The sequence below is a fragment of the Erinaceus europaeus genome, chromosome 3, assembly GCF_950295315.1.
Source record: "Erinaceus europaeus chromosome 3, mEriEur2.1, whole genome shotgun sequence".
Lineage (NCBI taxonomy): Eukaryota > Metazoa > Chordata > Mammalia > Eulipotyphla > Erinaceidae > Erinaceus > Erinaceus europaeus.
The window spans coordinates 168,989,457-169,017,062 of record NC_080164.1 but is presented as its reverse complement, the minus strand read 5'-3'; the positions used below and the strand labels follow the sequence as shown (position 1 = coordinate 169,017,062).

Genomic DNA, 27,606 nt, shown 5'->3' with positions numbered 1-27,606 from the left:
GGAGATATAAAGTGAAGTAGGACAAAATTATGGATTTTTGAGACGGAAAGAACCTGGCAGCAATTTGCTGTAACAGAAAATATCAGGTCCAGGTGGTGGCATACCTGGTTGAGTGCATATGTTACAATACACAAGGACTGAGCTCCCAGTCCTGATCTGCAGGGGGAAAGCTTTTAGAGTTGTGAAGCAGTGCTGCTGGTGTCTGTCTCTCTTCCTATCTTTCCCTTCCCTCTCAATTTCTGATGGACTCTAATAAATAAAGATAATAAAAATACTTTTAATTTTTTAAACAGATAAAATATATATGACAATACTGTATACAAACCTTTCTTTCTTTTTTCTTTCTTTCTTTCTTTTTGCTTCCAGGGTTATTGCTGGAGCTTGGTGCCTGCACTACAAACCCACTGCTCCTGGAGGCTATTTTTTCCCTTTTGTTGCACTTGTTGTTTATCTCTGTTGTTGTTGTTGCTGTTGTTGTTATTAGATGGGACAAAGAGAAATCAAGAGAGGAGGGGAAGACAGAGAGGGGGAGGGAAAGACAGATACCTGCAGACCTGCTTCACCTCTCATGAAGTGACACCCCCACCCCCCTGCAGGTGGAGAGCCAGGGATCTTTATGCTAGTCCTTGAGCTTCACACCATGTGCACTTAATGCACTGTGCTACTGCCTGGTTTCCTGTGTGGACAAATGTTTCTAGGATCTCCGAAACTAAAATCTATTTCAAACCACGTTTATAAGGTGACGTGTTACATTCTATACATCTGGGCAACTACTGCCAGTGCTAGATGAGTAGCATAAGTAGACTTTGAAGACTTGCTGAATGACTCATTGATCTGCACTTACTACATACCAAATAAATTGCACAAATCACTTTATTTTTCTTCTTAAAGCATCTCACATTGTTTTCCCACTTTGACCGACTTCATAAGTCTCTCTCTTTCTTTCTCTATTTAAGTTCCATGCTCTTTGACATTAATAGAGAAATTATCCGACACAGATCCCATTACAAAATGCACCTAAGCTGCTGACATCTAATAAAGTCAGCCGTGCCCACACTTCCTTTCTCGCTAGCACTGAACTCCAGTTAATTGACCTGACAAAATTACAAGAATCACAGAATAAGACAGCTAATCAGAAAATCAAATTGTATTACAGAGAAATTAGGCAGGCCTTTATCATGTATACATTCTATTTTCACACAAAAATTGTTTTCCTTCATTACTGATGAGTTTCCACTCAGGAGTAAAACTATAGCCTTCTTTGTCCTTTGATGCAAGAGGCCAGGAAGAGCCATTTGTACACGAGGTAGACTTGCTTGAACTTTTTTTGGTGTGTTTATTTGCATAATGCATCTTCTTGGACTTGACTTTGTCAGTTAAGTGGTTTGAGGCACCTGGGATGGGGTGCCATCTGTATGAATTTTAAGACTTACCTTTAAGCAGAAGGTAAATCCTAGATGAGAAGGGATGAAGTGTTAATCTCAAAACGACACCATTTTCTTCCATAAATTGACCAATCCTTTAAAATTCATTGACACAATGGAAATGAAAAGGCATATTGAGCAACTCTGGCCTCAATTCTTCTGAACCACATCACATAATCTTAATAATAAAGATGTGGAAATGATCTGCATTTGTTTCCTGCCCACAATAATCATTTGGCGTCCAAAACCTTCAATTACCTCCATTTCATTTTAATTTAGATTCTGCCCATACCAAAAAGACAATTATTGGTTATTAAATGGCCTTTGATAAAAAATAAATACATTTCATTATTTTTCCCTTTCCTTTCTTTTTCTGAGACAGAGAGGATTAGGAAGGGAATAAAAAGAGGTAGAAAGAGGGACAACTACACCACCACTCTGTTCATGAAGCTCTCTCCTGCCTCCACAGGTAGGGCCTGGTGGCTGAAACCCGGGGGCCTCACATATGTGCACACTACCACATATGCCACTGCCTAGTCCAAAATGCACATTTCAAATAACGATTATTACATAGAATTTTCTCAAAATCATACGATTTTTTTGTTAACAACTATCTCCATAATAAGTGTTAAAGGTACACTTTGAAAGTATTTCAAACACATAGGTATACACACACACACACACACATACACATTCACCACACTTTCAGTGAACTGGACATTTTTTCAAAGTATTTTGCTTTTCAGAAAGGTTTATTTCACTGAAATCCAAAAATAGCTCATAAAAAATAGTTAAGAATGTTGACCAATAAATGAGTAATTTTGTTTATCCTGATTTAAAGATTGTGTTTGTCTTTCCAACAATACTACAAGCCTTTGTTTGCTTTCAATCACATAATACAATAGTGCCTTCATTCTATCCCCAGTGTAAACAAACTGCAGTAATCCCAATCAAGTCAAAATGACAAAGAACACTTAAATTAACTAGTTTTCCCCAATTTCTTTAAAAAGTCTAGGTGAATGTAAACCAAATACAATGACAGAAATGTTGGAGCTTGATAATGGCATAATTAATTTACAAGATCTGATAAAAACCACCAATCATTTTAATTCTCCTCTCTAGTGGAACCATAAAGAAAAGGGAGTATATGTGGGATGGAAGGGTGGTATTATGTCTGCAGAGGTGTGCGTGTGTGTGCGTGTGTGTGAGAGAGAGAGAGAGAGAGAGAGAGAGAGGAGGGTGGGGTGGGGGGAGAGGAAGAGGGAGAGGAATAAAAAGTAAAAGAAGATGCAACTAAAACAGTGCAGAACTGGAGGTCTATAGCCATTATTTTTATAGTATGTGTCCATTAGATATAATTATTAAGCTTGTTCATTTTCACTCACTTATGTAGGTCTCAGAAAGGTCCTCCAAAACCATTTATGTTGTAAAGTTATTCTTAATAAATGAAGGCACAAAGTTTTGGATTTTTCCTCAGATGCTATGCTTTCTTTCATCATAGATAGCTGACTTTTGCTGATGACATTTTTGTGCTGCCACTCAACAGGTCTCCTGTCTCTGAAGTTGAGTGGACATCACTCCCTCCTTGTGGCAATTTCAATTAACTTAGCATGAGTTGCAACAATCAAGATACCCCAGAGAAGGCAATGGATGTGAAAAAGGACTGTGTTAAACAATTAATACCAATATGCATTACGGCTTCAATCCCAATTTACAGAACAAATAAATCAAAGTCATAGGACATGAGGCCAATGGTGTACCAGAGCATATCCATTCATAGGTGACTTGACAGAAAAATCCTGCTACTCAGGACACTGACATGGTTAGATAACCCTCCCAAGATTGCATTCTACAAGTGCTTTCAAATTATTTCAAATGACTTCTTTTTCTTTTTTATATAAGTAGATGTACCAGCTCCATATAAATATGTGTGTGTGTGTGTGTGTGTGTGTGTGTGTGTGTGTGTGTGTGTGTGTGTGTGTGTGTGAGAGAGAGAGAGAGAGAGAGAGAGAGAGAGGAAGGTGGGGGGGTAGATAGCATAATGGTCATGCAAACAGACTCTCATGCATGAGGCTCCAAAGTCCTAGGTTCAACCCCCTGCACCACGATAAGCCAGAGCTGAGCAGTGCTCTAGTAAAAGAGAGAGAGAGAGAAAGGGAGAGAAAGGGAGAGAGAGGGAGAGAAAGGGAAAGAGAGAGAGAGAAAGGGAGAGAGAGAGAGAGAGAAGAGAGAGAGAGAGAGAGAGAGAGAGAGAGAGAGAGAGAGACACCACAGAAATAAAGACAAAAGAACATCTCACCAATTGTGTAATGTTCTACAGTTACCAAGCTGGGTTCTAACTTGCTCCCAGCAGCAGAAAGGGCAGGAAACGGACCAACAAGTATTTCCATGGCTGAGCTTTGTGACTATCAAGCAGTATCTCCTAGGGTGAGTTTCAACCTTGGGCTCTCTTTACACAATGCCAGTCACTTGCTATTCTAACAACGGAAATAAAGGTCCCTGTGACTGTGACACTTGATTCTCTTAGGGCTTTCCAAGAATATAGAAAGCACATAAAAATAAATTAATTAATTAAAAAAAAACCCTCCAAAATCGGGCGGTAGCACAGCAGGTTAAGAGCACGTGGCACAAAGTGCAAGGATGGGCATAAAACCTGGTTCAAGCCACTGGCTCCCCACCAGGAGCCAGTGTTCTGAGCAGTCAAAAAAAAAAATCATAAGATGTATGCACTGTTCTTGGTACTGCTGGGTCCCTATGTCCAAGGTAACCATCATTAAGTGTGATAGAATTAGAAATACACAGTTGAAAGAAAACAGATTCTACCCATATGGGAATGCCTGATTCACATCCAGGACCAACTTTGTGATCCACTATTTACTATCCAGGCCTTCTCCCTTTATAAAGTCTTGCAAACGGATCTACCAACTGATTATACAGGGTAAAGTCAGGCAGTGAATTCAACTTACTCTAATGCATTCAAGGATTGAATAAATGCACCAAATTAAAGAGGAGACAAGGGACTATAAGATAATAACTGGTGGGAGTTGGGTGGTAGCACAGAGCAAGGACCGGCTTAAGGATCCCAGTTTGAGCCCTTTGCTCCCCACCTGCAGGGGAGTCGCATCACAGGTGGTGAAGCAGATCTACAGGTGTCTATCTTTCTCTCCCCCTCTCTGTCCCCCCTCCTCTCTCCATTTCTCTCTGTCCTATCCAACAATGACAATATCAACAACAATAATAACTACAACAATAAAAAGGGCAGCAACAAGGAAATAAATATTTAAAAAAGATAAATTTTAAAAATATAAAAAAAGATAACTGGTACCTGAAGAGAGAATCTTAGTCAAACTGTATGTGGTATAGCAAAGATTTTTAAATGCAGCCGATTATGGCAGGACCAAGCCCTGCTTATGACTATAATTTTTCCCACATCTTGTAGCATTGCAATTACACTCTGCATCCCCAGATTCCCACACTCGCTTGATCTCTGTTTGATAAAAATAGTTTAATAGCCATTTAATCACAGCTTCATTATCTTAGCTCTCTTAATGCGGATTAGGCCAGGGAAATCCTTGCTTCCTCATTATTCAAATCATCAATAAGAAGGAAACAGTGGGGTCTTCTTATCATTCATTAATCAGTTTCTGTATCTTAGGTACTATTTACCCAGAGATCAATATGTATGAGAGGTCACTTAAACTCTCTGAGTCTCTTATTTTTTTTCTCTTTCTTTCTTTCTTTCTTTCTTTCTTCCTTCCTTCCTTCCTTCCTTCCTTCCTTCCTTCCTTTCTTTCTTTTCTTCTTTCTTTCTCTCTTTAGCTATACATTTCAGATTATCATCTGCCTTACTGCTATTAGAGAATCTTTCCACATTGATGATTATTTGGAAGAAAAAGTTGATATGCCCATATTTGAATTTCATTCTTTGAGCGTGATCTACCTCTGACTTGTAGCCCTGGGCTAGCTTCCTCTCAAACACCCACCATGCCTTGGGCTTTCTCCTTGCCCCATCCTACTGATTTGGAAGCAGCTAATGAAGATGAAATTAACTCCCACTTTAAGTGAGGCCTAATTAGGAAGTGAAATCTGCTGGAGTAACATCTGGTAATATATTCTGAAGCCAAATATAAATGACATTTTTGGATTATCCACTATTTTGGATTATTTATTGTTCCACTAGATCCCACCAGGAGTGGCAATAAGTGACTGGAACTATACTAGTTTGTTGTTGTTGTTGTTGTTGTTGTTATTTTCTTAGCCTGACATCTGATATTCAGGTGGATCTAAGTTCTTGTCTAGGGAGATGATGTCATGCCTAGAAAAAAGACCAGAAAGCTGGACCAGGGAAGAGAATAGCTCCTAAATATGGGAAAGGAGTATAAATATTGTTGACTGTAAACCCCATCAATTTAATCTCATCTGGGGTCCATATTCAGCTTAGGAGCTTATGTGATCTCTGCATCCCTGTAGATCTGAGCTTTTGTCAGTGTTTCATTTTTATAAATAAAAATTAAAAAGAAAATAAACAAGTGACTGAGAAAGTAACACTTATGATAGATTTAGGGACTCAAATAAGGAATGCAGTAGGCCATACGAGTCCCTTTCATGAGCACCTTCATTTCATGTGAAGAAGAGCAAAAAAAAACTCTCACATGTATTAGTTTAGGATGTACAATGGTTGCTTCCAGGTTTGCAAGAAAGTAAATTCAAAATAGATATTTTTTTCTTCTGAAATGAAATAAAAAATACTAAGTCAGATTAGACCACTGACATTGAAGTTGAGGTTTTTAGTTTTCTTCCTCTAATTATTTTAACTAGGTTAGATGCCACTTTACTGAGCGTTTTCTGCATATTATCAAATCAGAGTGGTCTGAATCTTTGATTAAGAGGTTGTTACAATATTTTGAATATCCAGTTTTAAGTTCTCCCTTTCTTCTACTTTTTTACCCTCTCACTTCTCCAAAATAGGTATCAGTACATTTCAAGTTCAACCAAACCATTACTTTACTTTTCAGTTTTTACAAATGACTTATGTTTAAGTTAGCTACTTTTCTTTTATTCCCATGAGAATTAAGGATGTTGTGAGAGACTGCATTTCCTTCACTGAATGCCAAAATTGGTAGTAGAGTTTAAGGTTGTACTGAAACACCATAAAAGAACATCAATCAATGTCACTGTGTGTTCCCAGGGACATGCAGAAGATTTATAATGCCATGTATGTAAAATGTCTCTATTCATACCATGCCCTCACAGCACACACAAGCTTGTATCTCAAGTACAAATAGTCCCAATAAAATCTATGAGAGTGTACAGTTCAATGTCTGGAATATATTCTGTCATACTCAATTGTAGTTGACTAGAAATCAAATCAACCTATTATCCCTCCTCTTTTTTATTCACTCTAGCCAAGGAAAGCAATGACCATAACCAGAATATAATACCTACAAAAATAAAAAAACAAGTCTAAATACTAGTAAAAGTGAAAAAAATCTACAAATGGAACTATTTAGGTCTGTGGAAGCCCATTTAATTCTTGATAATTTCTAGACTCTTATTTAAGCAGACCATTAACTGGTAACACATACACACGATCTATACTAAGTAAACACTGATGTGTAGCATCCTTTATTCTAAAGATGTTACATGAGCCAAGAGTGTAAATAAAGATGTTTAAGAGAAAGATCCAGGAAAAACCTGGTTGATACACTCAAGGTGACCTCAAAGTAAGTTATTTCAGGAAATATATATGGACTCATGTCTATTTTCAGACTAGATGGCAAGAGAATTGATACTGTCAGCCTGCACAATGAGCAAGTAGCATGACACCAAGTAAAACCCCTCAACCCTGGTTGCTTTGTACATTCTAGAATATAAGCCTATAAATTCTTAACTAGCTTCCATATTTTCACCCTGGACATTCTCTATCCCATCTCAAAGTTAATTCTCAACACGTAAGACTTGGGCATTGTCAACACATTCTCAACAGAAGACTTAGGCATCCTAAGAATATCAAAGTCTTTTCTTATCCTTCTTCTCAGCAAATTCTGTTTTTCCATGTCTCAGAATAAATGACAAAAACATAATAGTGACCCTATTCTAGGGTCACTATATAATTGATCACCCAAGCCAGAATATTTTTGAGGACTAGAGGTGGCACTATAAATAATCAACCACTGAAGTATTATACCAGACTATCTCTGGCTAATGTGGGTGTATCAAGACTAAGCTGATCTACACTAACTTACATTGTTGGACCTTGCCAGTATCCCCACTTATCGGTCTGAACCGCTTTCTACTATTCTGACCTCCACACTACTGCACAAAAATACCAGGCATTCTCCTGCCCCAGACCCTTGCACCTGCAATTGCCCCTTCCCAGAAGGCTCTTCTACGTGATCATGTGCTCACTCATCATTTCCCTTACTTAGATGTCACTTTTTCTATGAGACCTTCCCATACACATTTCAATCACCTGCCTGGTATATTTGTCCCACTGATATTTATATATCTTTCAATATACATTTTGTGATTTATTTTGTTCATAGTTTACCTAAAATTGGATCATTGTGATAAATATCATGACACCTGACATATAGTAAATGCTTACTAAAAATGACTTAACTAAAAAGTCGAACCAGCTCTAAGAATAAAATTTGAGCTTTCATTCTCTTTTATTTTGTTTTATATTTTCCTATTACCCCAGGTTCCACTGCAGTTCTCATTGGTACCAAGATTTGAACCTAAGTCATGCACATAGGAGAGTGTCTGGCCTACCTAATGAACTATCTTTCTGGCCCCTGTTATCATTAATTCTTGTCCTGTGATTTCCACTTCTTTCCCTCCCCATAAATTCATCCTCTTAATAGAATTCTTGTTTTGGTCTATGACTTATTCACTTTGTGTTCATTTCCCATAGACCAGCTGATAGGCCAGGAAAACAGCCAAAAAATATTCATGTGAGTAAAAAGGAAAGATGAACAGTGACAGCTACAGAGTAGCTAACTCCGAAATTGGCCCCAAAGCTTGGAATCTGCAAGAGTCAGAACAATGTCCCTCTTTTGTTAGGAGAGTGATTGTTAAGGGTCTTGTAAATGCAGAGATTACTTCACCCCAACTGCGATGTTTGGGAGGACAATGAAATGCATCATCAAACAATTAATTTGAAAATATCTCAGAAGAGCCAAGATGGCTTGTGAGGAGAAAATCTGTGCCAGAACAACTTACTATCTGTCCATTCCTGAGCATCAGGCTCACTAATCAAGAGAAAGCAATTGGTGTAATCTATCTTGTTGGGCAGCCCCCCTCTCTGCTCCATGGCTGATGCTGTGGTCTGTTTACATAATCATTGTTTTGCCTGAGACCCACCCTGCCTGCAGGGTATTGGTTAATCTCACTGGTTAGAATCTTCACAACAGCTGCTATGGAAGCTTTCTACCTTCGCACTCTTTTCTCCACCTCCTTTCCTAGCCAATCCCATTCCAGACTTGCCACTTCCATTTTTACCCTATAAAGCCCGCTGCTGTTCCTGGTTTCACTCTTTCTCTTCTGCTTCCAGACCTGGAGAAGGGCTGGTGTGCTTAGTGGGAGGTGCCCATTTTACTAGCTCCATGTGGCCTAAACCCGCTATTCTCACACTGGACTCTGGGGTGCCCACATCAATAAAGAATTGTATTACCACGCTGCCACGAGTTCCTCATCTCTCTCTCTCTCTGGCGAAGCTAGCCTGGCACTATCTGGACTAGAGTGAATTTCTTTATTCCATTATGCATAGCATAGTTCTCTACAAGTTGGGAAGAGATATTAATCTTGGCCAGAGGATTTTTCAAACTGTGAGCTGTGGCAGCCTGGGCAGTGGTACACTGGCTGTAAGAACTGATTATTCATTTTACAGTATAGGACATATTTGATGTACTTATATAATGGAATGTACATGCCAGGATAACTAGTTTGGTTTTAGACAATGACATGCAAACTCACACGTGTTATTTCTCTTACACCAAACACAATGAAGACTGCCACTGCATTAAGCTGCCAAGTTGAATCATTTGGTATTGGTTTTCAGATTAAAGAATATCTTGATAAGTAAGGGTGAGCAATTTGTAACCAGGAGCCATTTACAAATACTCATTTCCATGAAGCAGAATGTTCTCACTGCTCTTCAATCAAAACAAAGCACTAAACTATCAGTTGCTAAGATTGGCATAGAATACTAAGTATTACCTTAAAGCCCAGCTTTGATGTTTTCTCATTTAAATAATATCATAAGTATTAAGACAGTAAGCATTACTTTAATAAAAAAATAGTAAATACTGTCAGATCTTTATTAAGAGCTCCCTATGTGCCTAGTGCATATATATATATTTTTCCATTTAGAACACCCATTAGCCTTATTACATATTTCAAAACTGTGAATAATCAGAGGCAGGGTTGGACATCAAACAAGACATATCTGATAAACTCTTATTCTCACTGATTTTCTTTATATGTTGGGATTTTATAAGAGAGATTATTAGAACAAAAATGGGAGTGATTTTGCAATAGTTTATTCTAAATTTTTATTAGAGGATACAGTGGGTCAGAGAGGCTTTATCAATGATCAACAGATAATTGCATAAGTGGGGAAATAAGGTATACCCCATGAAGCAGAATCAGTCTTCCATGTAGAAGGAGGTTTCTTTGAAATTACTTCTCAGTATTTACTAATTATTGCTATCACAGTGTTACTGCTTAGACCATCTTTGGTCTACTGAGTACTATGTTCTTTACAAGAATGTTCTTCCCTTTCTCCTTTAGTTGTTCATATTCTACCTACCTCAAAACCTACTTTATGTGCTTATTCTTCTTCCACAGGATTTTTTTTTAATGAACCCAGTTCATACTGGAATGTTCAAGCTTCTAAAAATTTTGTAAGTATAATCTGGGCTCCTAGGTAGAAATTCAGGTTTCTAGGCCCCACAACAGAACCACTACATCAAAATCTGTAGAGGGGATTTCCTATACTTGGATCCTACTGCTATTGGGAATTTGATCACTCATTACACTGGGGAAGGAAGGGGGCTTTCCTGTGATTTTTTAAAGTATTTTTTTCACAGCAGCTGTGCCCTCTACCCATTAGATGGCAGAATTACCTCCCAATTAGGAAAACCAAAAACTGTCTCCAGATACTACTCCAGGCGCTGCTTGAAAATTGCTAAAAGACAAAACTTCCCTGCTCACCCTCCCCACCATGGAGAACAATTGTAGTAGAGGTTCAGTTGAGGATTCAGCAGTTTTGATAAGCTTCCCAACTGAGTCTCATAATCATGCAAGTTTTGTAAGTTGCTGTTCTGTGGCTGTTGAGTAGTGTGTAGATCAAACTGGAATTTATGTTTCTATGAATGCTAGATTTATCCTCCCTAACACATGCAACTCAAGCAGCTCTTAAAAGTTATTAATAGCATATTTTATTTATTCTAGGTGAATTATTATTCTCAATATCTTACATTAATGTGCCTAGATATTTTATAGTCTACACTTCCTTGTTGATTACAACTTATTGGTTATTTACCCCTTGCATTTTTTTTTATTATCCCTTTGGTATTTTACTCTTTTATTGCCAGTAATTCTCTTCTTCTGTTTTCTGACCAGCATCATTATCACAACATACAATTTGGTTTTGTGGTCTATTTTATACATGCTAAGTGACTCTGAGGGATTTTATCCTGTATACTTTCAGAGTTCTTAAACATTTCTTGACTTCTTAAGACATTTTTGAAAGCTCACAAAAGGCACCCAAAAGCCTTATACAATTTTTATGTCCTTATGAAAAAGTCAGTGAGGCAAAATGCAGACTTTGAAGTTAGACTACAAGAGTTCGGATCTTGAGTTCATCATGTACAAAGAATGTGATCTTCATCAAGTTATTTAACCTGTGTCTCAGATTACATATCTGAGAAATATGTTACAATAAACGAGACTTGCATTGTAGCACTATGTATGTTGAAGCTCACTTAAGCTAATCCATGTAAAATGTGGAGAATAATGTCTGGGATATAGTCAGAACTTATGTTAGATATTAAGACAGTTGTTATTGCTGTTCTATGTACAAGACTGAATTCAAACGAGGTAAAAAAAAATACAGCCATGTTGAAAAAAAAATCCTACCATAGATAACTAGGGAAATGGAAATAAACTTTATAAAATGTTGGAGTTAAAATATTGAGGTCTCACATTTGATTCATGCTATCATCATTACATATGCCAGAGTGATACTCTGGTCCTATTCTTTCTTCTCTACCAATCTGTCTGTCTGTCTGTCTGTCTGTCTGTCTGTCTGTCTGTCTATCTATCTATCTATCTATCTATCTATCTATCTATCTATCTACTTATCTATCTCTCCCTACTCTCTTCTGTCTCTTCTCTCTTTCCCTCCCTATCTCTCCCACTAATAAATACCTCTTTTAAAAAAGAAATATTCCATAATAGAGGGAACATTTAATGTAAACCTCAAGGTAGAGAGGGGATTCAAACAAAAGAGGGGATAAGGGTAGAAATCCTAAAAAATAAAATTATGCAATAAATATATTTTAAGTATGATATCAAATATTAACTGTAAGGAATGTTCAAATAGCCTCACACTCTATATAACTTGCTTTGTAAGGATTGATATGATAGAGTAACAAGACAAAGTTTGAGAAGTCTGTGACAACTTATTTATTTCATGGTGTGATTACTTGAAATACATGAATACCAGGTAGACTCTTAACTCATGAGCATACATGTAGCCTTTTACCTTATACCAATTCAATGTATGTACCTACAAACACATAATTATTGTCTGTAGGCATTTATAACCTATAGTTCGTTTTAAAAATTTATTTATTTTCCCTTTTGTTGCCCTTGTTGTTTTTTATTGTTGCTGTAGTTATTATTGTTGCTGTTGATGTTGTCATTGTTGGATAGAACAGAGAGAAATGGACAGAGGAGAGGAGGACAGAGGGAGGAGAGAGAAAGATAGACATCTGTAGATCTGTTTCACTGCCTGTGAAGCGACTCCCCTGCAGGTGGGGAGCCAGGAGCTCAAACCCAGTTCCTTAGGCCAGTCCTTGGGCTTCATGCCATGTGCGCTTAACCCGCTGCAATATCACCCAACTCCCATAACCTATAGTTCTATAGAATGTTTTATAGGTCCTAAAAATTTAGTTTATTAAGAAAAAGCTTTGTGAGTAGTGAAGCAAGGCTGCAGGTGTCTCTCTCTGTCTCTTTTCCTATCATCTCCTTCCCTCTTAATTTCTGGCTGTTTCTATCCAATAAGTAAATACAAAATTAAAAAATTAGTTTATTACAAAGAGGACAGGAGATAGTAATCAAATAGGCCTATCAAAGACATAGTCAATAGATAGACTACAAATATGTGCAAATACATTACACAGAGAAACAGAGAGAATACAGCATACATATAACATCCACAGGGAGAACATATACCGATATATATATAGAGTTAGCTCTTTAACAATAAGGGATTTAGAATCTGCCAGTGACCTGACCCTTACCTAAAAATTATTATATATTAACACACTTTAAATGCCACATTGACTTATAAACATATATACATAACTGTAATCTTTTTCTTAAATAAATGTAAAGTATAACTAATGCATTTATTTATTTCATAGAATCAAGATATCACTATAGCATATGTGATAGCAAGGATCAAATTCAGAACCTTATGTTAGTGAGTTCAATGCTTTACCCACTGTGCCACCAACTGGGTCATCCTAAATAACTTTTTATAAAGTGCCTAGAAATGAGACTAGTGGTTTCACTCTACTGCTAAGCCAAAGAGGTCCATTTAAGAATTGATTGATTGATTGACTGCCTGGTTGATTGAATGATTGATTGAAAAGAGTGAATGACACACCAAAGCACTGCTCAACTCTGCCATATAAGATTTAAGGGATCGGGAGTCGGGTGGTAATACAGTGGGTTAAGCGCACGTGGCACAAAGTGCAAGGACCAGCATAAGGATCCTGGTTCAAGCCCCCAGCTCCCCACCTGCAGGTAGGGAGCAGGTCTGCAGGTGTTTATCTTTCTCTCCCCCTCTCTGCCTTCCCCTCCTTTCTCTTTTTTTTCTCTGTCCTATCCAACAAGGACAACATCAACAACAATAACTGTAACAACAAAACAACAAGGGCAACAAAAGGGAAAATAAATAATAATAAAAAAAATTTAAAAAAAAAGATTTAAGGGATCGAACCTGGGACCTTACACACAGGAAAGCCCTGTGTTTTACCATGAAACCATTCACATATACACAGTTCTTACAGTAAAATAAGCTAGAGAAAAATATTATTAAAAAAGTAATATTAGAAGAAAATGCATGTTGATGGATCATTTAAGCTGACATTCTCTGCTTATGAGATGAATTGGGCTTAGTACCTACATCAACACTGTTGTGCAGGATACAATCACTTGAGATATCAGGGCAAATATACTGTGATTAATTAACTCCAGTAAAATTAATTAATTGACTAATTAAAAAAATATAATTATAAAACAGGAAAAAGAAGAGCCATTGTGAAAAGGAAATATTTGTTTACAGGTATGACAATTAATGCATTGATAATATTTATTTAAAAAACTCATATGTAAGTGGACCCACATAGTTCAAGTTCATGTTGTTTGAAGGTTGAACAAATATACAGAAATAATAAAGAGAGGGCTGGGTGTTTGGCACACCTAGTTAGGTGCGTGTATTATTATGTATAAGGACCCAGGTTCAAGTCCATAGTCCCCACCTGCAGGGGGGAAGCTTCATGAGCAGTAGAACAGGGCTTCAGGTGTGTCTCTCTCTCCATCTCTATCTTTCCTACCTCTCAGTTTCTCTCTGTTCTATCAAATGAAATAGAGTTAAGAAGAAGCTTAAAAAAAAAAACCCTTAAAATAAATAAACTAGAAAAAATAATAATAAAGAAAAAAGGTTGAAGAGGCTGGGCACTGGCACTCCCAGTTGAGTATACATTTCGCCATGTGCAAAGACCCGGGTTTGAACCCCTACTCTCCACCTGCATAAGGAACTCTTCATAAGGGGTAAAGCAGTACAGGTATCTATCTTTCTCTTTATCACGTTCTCCCCTCTCAATTTCTCTCTCTCCTGATATATATATATTAGATAGAACAGAGAGAAATTGAGAGGGAGAGAAAGACAGATACCTGTACACCTGCTTCATCACTCATGAAGTAGACCTCCTACAGGTTGGAGAACAGTCCTTGTGCTTGGTGATATGTAAACTTAACCTGGTGCACCACCACCTGACCCCTCTCAATTTCTCTCTATTATATTAAATAAAATAGAGAGGGAAAAGGGGGGCAACGGTCTCTGGGAGAGGTAGATTCCTTGTGGTGGCACTTTGCCCTAATAATAATCCTGGCTATACATACATACACATATACATATATATATATATATATATTATTAAAGAGAAAAGGTTGATCAGGAAGAATATTTGAAGCATATCTATTGTTTGCACTATTTGATAGCATAACTGAATATATGCAAGGGGCCGAGTGCTGGCTCATCCAGTTAAGCACACATATCACTATGCACAAGGACCTGGGTTCAAGCTCCTGCTATCCACTTGCAAGGGGAATGCTTCATGAGCAGTGAAGTGGGTCTACAGATGTCTATTTTTCTCTCTCCCTTTCTATCTACCTCCCCTCCTCCTCTCAATTTCTCTGTTCTGTCACAGAAAAAAAAAAAAGGAAAATGGTCACAGGTTGCAGTGGATTCCTAGTGCAAGCACCAAGCCCCAGCAATAACCCTGTGGCAAAATAATAATAATAAATATTTAGTATGTGCATGTATAGAAAGAATAAGACAGTGTATAAAGTATCAGTCATCGTAGTTTAAAAGATTTATCCCAAGCACACAAGAATGTAAGTGCAAAAGTCCTGAGGTGAGAACTTAAGATGAGTAACGTATTTTTTTCATAGTTTATAAGGAGGAATGATATTAAAAATACTTAGCAAGCATTGAACAGGAGCATGGCTTAATCAGAACAACAGTACCAGACCTTCAGAAAGAAGGCCTACTATAAATGACTGATAAAGTTTTCCTGTTGCAAATTAGCAGACTATATTAACACTAGCACACAAGTGATGCTTCTCTCAGATGCTCTTTACAGTATATGTTCTTAACAATGTATACATTACTTATACAAACAGTACAGTCTCTATAAGGGAACAAGGAGACAGCAAGGGTGAAGGAAATCAAAGTATGCTTCCTGGTAATCTCTGTACCACTCATGACCCTTCCTCTAGGAGAACAGAAGTCCTTTAGACCTGCCATTGGGCCTTAGACTACTTGACCAACCTTTATATTATTTTCCAACTAAGAGTCTTGAACAGAGCAGTGGGCTGTCAAACACTTGCCAAATAAACACAGTCTGAGTAATACATCATCTCCATAATTTCGTAACAAAATATTCCACATGAGTCTGGGTCTTCAGGGATTCTAAGCTAAGTCTTCAATCTCTCAGAATTTGGAGACTGAACTCTCCTAATGGCAGAGTGAGTGCTCCCCTTGTGAGGAATCTTTATAGGTGGTCTTCACACTGAGCCAAATGCAGATACAGAGTCACTCAGGATTATTGGTGATTTATATGCTGATGTAATGAGAATGCACAGTCAGGGAGCTCGTGATACCCAGCTAGACAATGTGGAAACTAACACCAACAGAAGCATCTTTTAAGAGACCTTGACAACTGGATTTTCAAATGTTTAGCTGCATTTAACAATATGGGAAATGACACAAGAAGTTCAAACCAAACTGGATAAACATTCAATGCCCAAAGGATTAAGCAGGTATTCTCAAAGTCAACTGATGATTGGTCTAAACTTTCATGTGCTTGGGGTTTATGGGTTTCTAGATTTTTCTACTACGCCACTTTGTTTCCCAGGAGAATACTAAAAGAGAGTGATAGCAAAGAGTACTTATTTTACAACTGTCTTTTTGTTTTTCTTCTTTAGGCCACAACACTAATTAAAATATTTTAAGTGAGAAGCTCCAACTGCTGACACTAAAGAAACACTGGATTATAATTAAATTATACACACACACACACACACACACACACACACACATTTGCAGGGGGCAGACTGTGATGTACCTGCTTATGGACACAATTCACTGTGCACAGGGCCATGGGTTCAAGCCCCTGCTTCCCATCTGCAGGAGGGATGCTTCATGAATGGTGAAGGTCTCTAGGTGTCTCTCTTTTTCCTTCGCTAGGTCCCCATCCCCTCTCAATTCTACCTGTACTATCAAATAAAATAAAAACACAAAAATAAAAGGAAAAAAATAGCCAATGGGAGCCATGGATTTATAATGTAGGCACCAAGCCCCAGCAACAACCCTGGTGTCAGTAAAAAAACAAAGCTTGATTTATTTGTTTTATGAGAGAGGGCTGTGGGGCGGTGGGTGGAGATAATGTACACTAATTTTGCATGTGTAGTGCTGATTACTTTACACACACAAGACCAGTGTTCTACCCTCTGGAACATCTCCCTAGCTGACCATGTCTATGTTTTTCAGTAAATTCACAGCAACTTGGGAATAAAATCTATGACTTTCATGTCAAAACAAGTGTCACATTATTCACAAATGTTGACTGAGTATATACTAAGTGTTCCTGGTGCCAGGGATATAGCAATGAGCAAAATAATTGAATATACCTGCCACGACTTAAGTTTTTCTAGCAGGAAAAGGCAGATAGTTAGTAAAATAAACAACAGTAAAAATAAATAAATTGTTAAAACCATAGGAAGTCTTAGTTAGAGAAAGCCATAGACATATCACCAGGCTTATTTCTTATTTACAGAAGGGTTTAGGTTAGTTTTTTTTTCTTAGAAAATTTTTCATAGTAGGGTAACGTAGAAACATTTCAATCTCTGAAAATGTTTGAAGCACTATTTTTTGTACAAAAACTTGACTTAACAAAAAATATTCTATCTTCCTCATCTAGTGAGAGATACTTCTTCTAAGGCCGTGAGTTGAACCTTAGCTTTATATTAGAATCCTGTGAGCATTAAAAAAAAAAAAAAAAAAAAAAAAAAACCATGTATCCTTCCACTAAGAAGTTAAATCAGAATCAAAGTTCCCCTGGTAATTTTTTTTTTTTTTGCCTCCAGGGTTATCGCTGAGTGCTCGGTGCCTGCACCATGAATCCACTGCTCCTGGAGCCTTTTATTTTCTCCCTTTTGTTGCCCTTGTTGTAGTAGCCTTATTGTGGTTATTATTATTGCTGTTGATGATGTTGTTCATTCTTGGATAGTACAGAGAGAAATGGAGAGAGGAGGGGAAGGCAGAGAGGGGGAGAGAAAGGCAGACACCTGCAGACCTGCTTCACTGCTTGTGAAGTGACTCCCCTGCAGATGGGGAATCGGGGGCTCCAACTGGGATTCTTAAGCTGGCCCTTGCTCTTTGTACCACATGTGCTTAACCCGCTGCTCTACCACCCAACGCCCTCTTGGTAACTTTCTAATGGGAGCCAGGACTGAAGAGTCACTAATACAAAGACTAAATGGTGAAGCTCTAGAGAGAAGGTCAAAGTGTTTGTTATAATCTATCACAGAGGCATAGCAGAAAAGGTTTTCCTTTCAGAGCCTATCATCTGTCCCACCTTTTTAATGTAAGATATCCTAGACACATATTTAAAGGAATAAATACATCCATCTGAAGAGATCCATGCCCACCTATATTCATAGCCGTGCATTTTTTTTTCACCTCCAGGGTTATCATTGGGACTCAGTGATGTACTATGAATCCACTGCTGCCGGAGGCTATTTTTTCCCTTTCATTGTCCTTGTTGTTTATCATTGTTGCTATTACTGTTATTGTTATTTCTGTCATTTTTTAATAGGACAGAGAGAAATCAAGAGAGGACGGGAAGACAGAGGGGGAGAGAAAGAAAGATACCTGCAGACCTGCTTCACCACTTGTGAAGTGATCCCCCCTTCCCCTGCAGGTGGGATGCCAGGGGTTCTAACTGGGATCCTTATGCCAGTCCTTGTGCTTTGAGCCATGTGTGCTTAACCTGCTGCACCACTGCCCAACCCTCCAGCAGTGCAATTTTTAATAGCCTTAACTTGGAAGCAACCCAGATGTCCAATGACAGAGCTAAGAAAATTGTTTTATATATATATATGTGAATACTTTATTTAATGGAACACTTTGTTGACAATAATGGAAGTTCTCTCACCTCATCTTGGATAGAGTTTAAAGAAATCATGTTAAATGAAGTAAATCATAAGGAAAAAAAGATGAATATCAGATGATCATACTCATAGGCAGAACTTAAAAACAAGGACACAAAGAGAAAACAAAAACAAGGACAGAAAGAGACAACAAGAAGTAAAATGTGGACTGGGTTAGGTGTACCACACCAAAGAAAAAGAGTCTGAATAGGGTAGGCTGAGGAAGGGGCTTTGGGCTCTTGGTGCCTGCTGGTGGGAAGGACCAATTCCAGGAGTGAGTGCTCTGTAGACATCTACCATGGGGACGTGAGAAATCCATGGGTCAACAACTGTCTAAACCATTAATTCTCCCATCCATTAAAATGATGAAGAAATGAAAATAAAGACACCACAGAGTCCCTCATTGTTTCTACAGAATGTGGATGCTACAGCTTCATCCAATGCAGAGTGACTTCTCACCCATTTTCTGTAGAGGCTGTCTCTCCTGATTCCAATTCTCATTTTCATTGCCCACTGGGACCTCACCTTTGAACCCCATGCCTAGTCCTTGTCTGTTATCTTTTTCAAGTGCTGGCCCTTCTTCAGCACTCATCAGTTCATCAGATGACGACTACCATCAGATGATACTAATAGTTTACTAGGCATTTTGTTGTAACGTGTACAGTTTCTTAGCTCCATGATCAGTATCTGTAGCTCTCACATACCACCCACATGACAGTTTCTTCCGTCACAGAATACTAGGTCTCCAACTATCTTTAATTTTTATTTATTTATTGCCACCCGGGTTCTCACTCACTGGAACTTGGTTATCACTACAGACCCACTGCTCCTGGTGGAGATATATATTTTCTCTCTCTATTTTTTGGATAGGACAGAGATAAATTGAGAGGGGAGAGACAGAAAATGGTAAGAGAGGGAGTTGGGCAATAGAGCAACGGGTTAAGCACAGGTGGTGCAAAGCTCAAGGACTGACATAAGGATCCCTGTTTAAGCCTCCAGGTCCCCACCTGCAGGGGAGTCCCTTCACAGGCTGTGAAGCAGGTCTGCAGGTGTCTATCTTTCTCTCCCCCTCTCTGTCTTCCTCTCCTCTCTCCGTTTTTCTGTCCTATCCAACAACGATGACATCAATAACAACAATGATAACTACAACAATCAAACAACAAGGGCAACAAAAGGGAATAAATAAATGTTAAAAAAGAAAAGGAAAGAAAATGATAGAGAAAGATACCTGTAGACCTTCTTCACTAATAATGAAGTGTCCCTACAGGTGGATAGGTATGTGGGCTCAAACCTGGTCCTTGTGTATTGTACTCTGTGTGTTCAACTGGATACACCATAGCCCAGCCCCTCCAACTCCCTTTGAGTCCTCTACATTACTGCTAAAAAGAAGATATATATATATAATTTTGAATAACATTTACAGTTTTCCACATAACAATTCAACCTACACTATACCCTCTGCCATCATGTTCCAGTATCTGAACCCATACATATTCTTAAATTATTACTAAATAATATCCTTACATATTATTAAAGTAATCAAAACAGCAAGAAAATAGTAGTTATCTAGCCGATGTCTATGTATTTGCATGGTGAAACATCTGAAGGAGTAAACTACCAAATATCACAAGGAAGTAAGATTAAAAAAATGTATTTTAACTTTTTCTTTTTTAAAAAATCCTTATTTTCGTGTTGGTCCAGATGTACTCAATTTGTAGTTCTGGCTTTGCATTGACCTGCCTTAGGTCTTAACTTTTGTCATGGATAAAATGGTAACTGTTGTACTATGGTAATACCCTAAGGTAGTCAGAAATAAAAATAGCATAAGACCTATGTGCTTTGAAGAAGAGTTAAGATGCACTATATAAAATGTAGTAATAAAGATGCCAGCATTTCAGATGAAACCTCTCATAGAATACTTACTGAATTGGCACGACCTTTATATAGTAGAATACTTAAATTAATTTTACCTTCATGAGGCCATGTATAAGAACAGTGGCAACAAGCCAACAAGGGCAACAAAAGGGAAAATAAATAAATACAAAAAAAAAAAAAAAAAGAACAGTGACAGTTTGTCCGAGGTTCTGCAGAGAGCCCTAGGAAAGGATGAGAAAGGATTTGCTCTCACCGTGGGGCTCTCCCAGCCCCAGCTGACATCAATGGTTGCAGACAAACTTTCTGATGTGTTTGTTAGGGTGATGTCAACCAGCTGCAATCTGTTCAGAGGTGAAAGATCTGATGCTATCAGCTAAAGGTGGGCCTGGAGCAAGTGCCCTCACCTCCAGGGGCACTATGTAAACATCAGGCTTTAGAAATTGACAGCAAAAGAGCTCAGTGCCTTTTACAACAGCATCACTGCTCACTTTGTCCCTGGAAGAGAACCTGGCAGTTCAATATTCTTGAAACATTAACCCAAGGTCTCTCCTTTTGCTTTTGCTCCTGCTGATATCATGTCCACTGTGAATATTTCTAAAGAAGTAGTTGAAACATTATGGAAATTGGCCTTAGAACAACTGGGGCTAAAGTTCTAAATTCTGGCCCATATCTAGAGAAAGCATTCAGGCCCACTGAACTCAGAACTATAAATGATAAAAAGAGAGATGTGGATTGTACTCCTTTTATCTTGCAATCATTTTTTAAAATTTTTTTAATATTTATTTTATTTATTTATTCCCTTTTGTTGCCCTTGTTGTTTTATTGTTATAGTTATTATTGTTGTTGTAGTTGTTGGATAGGACAGAGAGAAATGGAGAGAGGAGGGGAAGACAGAGAGGAGGAGAGAAAGATAGACACCTGCAGACCTGCTTCACCGCCTGTGAAGCGACTCCCCTGCAGGTGGGGAGCCGGGGTTCAAACCAGGATCCTTATGCCGGTCCTTGTGCTTTGCGCCACCTGCGCTTAACCCGCTGCGCTACAGCCCGACTCCCAAAGAACAAGCTGTGGGGACTTGGGGCAATTATTTTTAAGTAACGAAGAAGAAGAAGGAGAAGGAGAAGGAGAAGGAGAAGAAGAAGTTGAAAAATAAGAAAACAAAAAGCAGAACTTGGACTGGGTTTGGTATATTGCACCGAAGTACAAGACTCTAAGCTGGGGGTGGGGGTGGGGGTGGGGGGGATTTAGGTCCTGGAACATGAAGGCAGAGGAGAACCTAGAGGGGGTTGAATTGTTGTGTGGAAAACTGAGAATGTTATACATGTACAAACTATTCTATTTTACTATTGACTACAAGCCACTAATCCCCCAGTAAAGGAAAAAATAAATAAAACAAATGAATATTTTACAAAAGTGTGGTAAGGATTTACTAAGATAGTGAGCATAAGAAGTACCATAAACACTATGAATCTCCCACTACTTGTGCACTAGTGGTCTTTACAACAATAGTTCAAAATGCAATCCTGACAATAAAGAGCAAACTGAAAGTGGAAATCCTAAGAAACCCTAATAAGAACTTAACTCTATTACTTACTTAACTTTATTACTTACTATGAACTATTTCAACGTATGTACTGTTCTTAAATAATAAATTGGTTCACTCACTCGAGAAACCTTAAAAGATTGTTTCAATATCTTAAACTAAGATGAGAGTGATCAAAAAAATTAAAAATCACTGAAGCAGAGGGAACTTAAACAAAATATGTATATGAAACATACAGTGTTTGAAAATGAGAAGGGGGATTTGGTTTGACTTCCTTTAAGGTGCACTGGTTAAGCGGGCAACATTACCAAGTACAATGACCCAGGTTTGAGGTTCTGCTCCCCATCTGCCATGGGGAAGCTTTATAATGGTGAAGTGGGTCTGCAGTTCCCAGTTCCCCTTCCTCCCTTCCTCCTTATCAGTTCTCTCCCTTCTCAATTTCTCTCTGTCCTCACAAATAAAAGAAGGAAACAGTGGCTGCCAGAAGTTATATTTATAGTGCCAGCATGGATTCCCCAGCCATAACGCTGGCGGGAAAAAAAAAAAAAACTAGGTAAAAAGAATTTTCAGAAAATACAGCAGCTATATTCCTTAAAATCTTTATATCTTTTGTAGAAAGGAAATTCTTACTATAAAGTCATACTGGTAGAATTTCATCAACATATTTTATCTGAATACATATATTCACATGTATACTTTAAATTATCTGTCAATTCGTTTTTTGATTAATTTTTTAGATAGGCAATATATTTTCTGAGTCGCAGGTGTCTCTGACAGTGGACTAATGGATACACTACCTGCCCTCATGATGCCTGCACTGTCATATAATCTAACAGTTTAACAAAGGGAAAGATGGCGGTAGTGAACTGGGTTAAGCATAAGCAGGTCTGCGGGTGTCTTACTCCCCTCTTCTGTCTTCCCCTCCTCTCTCAATTTCTCTCTATCCTGACCAACAACAACAACAATGGAAAAAAGGTGGCCTCCAGGAGCAGTGGATCCATAGTGCAGGCACTGAGCTCCAGCGATAACCTGGAGGCAAAAAAAAAAAGAAAAAGAAAAAGGAAATACGGAGGCAGGTAAAAAGCAGAAAAGAGGAACTTAGAGGATAACAGATAAAAAATTCCATAATTTCATCTTCACTTTTAGGTGGAAATAAAATGTGCTTTTCATGTTGTGCTTTGTATGCGCTGTGGACTTGGGGAAATGAATTACCATCTTTGAAATGTGAATTAAAGATGTAGTCACCGCCTACAACTCTTCAACTGTTCTTCATGTAAACATTGCCAAGTTCATCTATGGAAACTTCAGCTTTCATAGAGCATTAAAGGAAAAGCAAAATTCTTTTGAGCTTCTGTAAGGGTCATCAGAGGATTATGCTGAAGGGTAAAAACAAACAAACAAAAAACAAGGAAACAAGCCATAATCTACCAGGAAACTTTTCTCAAAAGTAAATTCTGGCTTTGTCAGAAATAGTCAATTCCTGTAAATGCTAGTAGATAATACAATGGACTGCACACTTTTTTTATGATAGCATCTTTAATTATGAACAAGTAATGTTGCTCTAAATATCAGTCTTGTTTATTTCAAGGTAAAGAACAGGCTGACAATATAAGCCTCAGCAGAGATTCTGATGTAAACTAGGATGTTTTTAAAGGCCTTGTAGGTTTTATGTCCTCCTAACTTCATAACAACCTTTTGAAATAACTATTTTATAAATATTGACTCATTTTAATAAAAGAGAGTGGAAGAAATGAGAGCTGCTCAGCTTTGGCTTATGGTGGTGCTGGGGGTTGAACCTGGGATCTTAGAGCCTCAGGCATCAAAGTCTTTTGCATTGCCATATGCTATCTCCCCCAGCCCTTGAAATAAGGAATGCATTGTCGTTCTACAGATAAAAAGAATGAGGCTTAAGGGAGTTAAGTTGATCTGGTTACTTAAATATATGGTTTTTTCCAGTGGCAAAAATCAAACATCTATACCTTTAAAGGTGTTACTAGCTATGACAATAGAATGTGAGTTCAGATCAACACAGAAGCTGAGGTTACACAGGCTCCTGTGCTAAATATGAATAGACACGAGCCCTGGGTCAGATCCATGGGGTTTACAATTAATAGTATTTATATACTTTTCCCATAGGTGGGAGTTCTTCCCTGATCCAGCTTTCTAGTCCTATTCTCAACTCTGACACCATCTTCCCAGACAAACTTTCAGCCCACATGCATGTTAGCTATCAGATCAGGCAAAAATTAGCAAAGTCATGGGCCCCTGGAATATACCTGAAATAGAATCCCTAGCTTCTTCCAACAGGAAGACCCCACATTTCATCTGCTACACTTTTACCTTTAGGTTTCTGATTATTAAAAATAATAATAATGTTCTGCTTTATATTTTAATGCTTTTCAGCCACCAAGTTGCAGACACTACCACAACACCAACATTAATTCCCTGGGCAGACAACCTTACCAATATGTCCTAGAATCCCACCTCCCCAGAGCCCTACCCCACTAAGGAAAGATAAGGACAGACTGGAAATATGGATTGACCTGTCAATGCCCATGTTCAGTAGAGAAGCAATTACAGAAGCCAGACCTTCTGCATCCCATAAAGATCTTTGGTACATACTCCCAGAGGGATAAAGAATAGAAAAACCTTCCAATGGAGGGGATGGGGTATGGAACTCTGATGGTGGGAATTAGATGGAATTTTACCCCTCTTATCCCATAATCTTTTCAGTTATTATTAAATCACTAATTTTAAAAAGGTGTGAATTTAAACTTAGCTATTCACTATACTTTTAATATCCCTTTGGAAAAATAAACAAAACAGCCCACTGAATATTCTTACAAAAAGAAAAAGAGGAAAAAAGGCCACATGTTTCATTGCCCCTAATGAGTTGTTGCAGTTCAGAAGTTTCCATTACAGTCTGACAATTAAGTTGCTAATAAACCTAGGAATCACTAATTGACTTATCCATCTCAGATATTCAAGATCCAGTTAGCACCTTAGAACACAATTTCCATCAGTGAGCCAAATATCATTCTGATTTTGCAACCCACTTAGTGATTATATTTGATTTGGGTAGATTGCATATTGTTCCCATACTTGACATGAAGTTCTGATTGGGAACACACACCCGCACATGTTCACACACATACTAGGAACACCATGCCCTACCACTGCGACTCCTTCTCAGAATCAAGGCTAAGACATTGTTATGCTGGGGCCCATGCAGTGGCCATGGACCCAATATAAAAAATTTATGGTAATTGAAACCACAGAATCTTAGGAAATGCAGTCAATTTCATAGAGTATCAAAAGGTCACTCTATTCAATTTATACTTGAAGCTGAGCACAATATTGAAAAAAACATGTGAAGGCAAACGATCTTATCAGTTGTCCAGGATTCAACATTTATTGACTATAGAAGGTAATTTACTGATTACCAAATGAATGCATTACCTGTGTTGAGCCTTGTATTTGGCTCACCAAGTTCTTGTAAAGAACTTAATACTGAGAAGCCATTACTAAATATGTCAACATTACCATATTAAGTGCTCTGTTCAAGCTTCAGTAAGAGTGAGTTTTTTTTTTTTTTTTCCGTTTTTGTTCCAATGTTATACTAGTAACATTAATGGCTCTCAGAAAATTTGCTATTTACTCAAACCTTTGCTGTGGGATTTGTCTTACAGAAAAAAAAAATTAAGAACAACCATATTACATATACTAAGTCAGTGCTTCTCAAGAAATAAGGAGAATAAGAATCACTGGATCATCTTTTTGAAGGGCAGGTACTGATTACAGGGATCTAGAGTAAAACCCTAGTTTCTTTGTTTATTGGGGAGAGAGAAAAATCAAGCAGGAAGGAGAAAATAGTGAGGGAGGAAGAGAGACACCTACAGCACTGCTTTACCAGGGGCTTGATCCTGGGTCCCTGCACACTGTAACGTGTGTTCAACTGGACCCACCAACCGTGTCCACAAATGTGATTCTGACAAGCTTCCAGGTGACACCCCTACTGCTAGCCCATCGACCACAGTCTGAGCAGCAAGCCCTTACCAACTCAGCATGGTTCTATTTGTTTGCTTTTAGTATTTGTCCCAATTATGCAGAGCAACATAAGCAAAATCTTATTAATTACAACAAATCCACACAAGACAGGTAGACCACAGCACTTTGAATTAAGACTTAAATGTATGGAGTTGGGCTGTATCGCAGCGGGCTAAGCGCAGGTGGCGCAAAGCACAAGGACCGCATAAGGATCCTGGTTCGAACCCCGGCTCCCCACCTGCAGGGGAGTCGCTTCACAGGTGGTGAAGCAGGTCTGCAGGTGTCTATCTCTCTCTCCTCCTCTCTGTATTCCCCTCCTCTCTCCATTTCTCTCTGTCCTATCCAACAATGACAACAACAATAATAACTACAACAATAAAACAACAAGGGCAACAAAAGGGAATAAATAAATTAAATAAATATTTTTTAAAAAAGACTTAAATGTAGCACTTCACTCATCATAGCTCAGGTAATACACTGGGGGTCTTTAGGCCAGAGAAGCCTAGACATATGTTTTATTTAGCAGTTGCCTACAAAAGGATTTAGAAATTAATAGATTAGTGCGTATCACATACCAAACTGTAGAGGACATCTGACCTTACTTGGGGGAGTTTTATTTCTTTACTCTTTTTGTGCAAATCATGGCCTTTGGCCTTGAGCTTCCATGCCCATTCTCAGTGAGTGACCCACTGGCATGAAAGGCTCTCTCTTTTCTCCCTACCCTCCCTTTTTCTATTCTTACCTGTGTTTTATGTTATATCTGATAAAAAATACTGCCTCTATTTTAGACTCATAGAAATTTTAAGTATGACTTAAAGATCCCATTTGATTTCTCCTGCCCGTGAAATACTGCTAAAGTACTCCAGTTTAAGTCTTTTCAAGTATTTAAGCACATCGTCAAGTTTTACGTATGTTATATAAAGCCTATTTTCTATCTTTTCATAAAGACATTTTTATCAGTCTCTACACAGATAAATAAGTATGTTCACCATACAGGACTTGGATGTGAAGTGTTTCTAGTGTTTCTGTAGGTGCACTGGTTTGCAAACATTTTTTTTTTTTTAGTTACCTCAACTTTCAACTAGGTTGCCACTGACCTCAGGGAAACTACAATGTGTCCTGGTGTTTTCAAGTTAATAGAATGTTGGACATGAAGTATTTCCAACCAGAATTATTTGCTGAATTTATTCAGGAGCTGATTTTAATAGGGTAAGGCCCACTTGCACACAGTTTCTTTCTTTCTTTTATTCTTGTGCAGCAAATTATCAAGACTTTTTTCATTTAAATATTAATCACTTAGGATGTTGGTATAATATATTAAAAGAATATTTTGTTTATAGACAAAAAATATAGTAAAAATTATACTACTCAATACTCACAGATTAAAAGAAAGAGTGGGCAGTGGAGACCAATTTTAGTTGGTAATCATGTTCTAAAATGTCTCTTAAGAGTGGAGAGAGAAAGACATTAGAATGAAGAATGTTCAGA

The 27,606-nt window shown here is 38.0% G+C and overlaps 1 protein-coding gene across 3 annotated transcripts in view; it reads right to left on the bottom strand.

Annotated features, from left to right (window-relative positions):
* The window catches only part of PPARGC1A (PPARG coactivator 1 alpha), an 883,428-nt gene that overhangs the window by 49,074 nt on the left and 806,748 nt on the right, over positions 1–27,606 (bottom strand). The window lies entirely within an intron of this gene.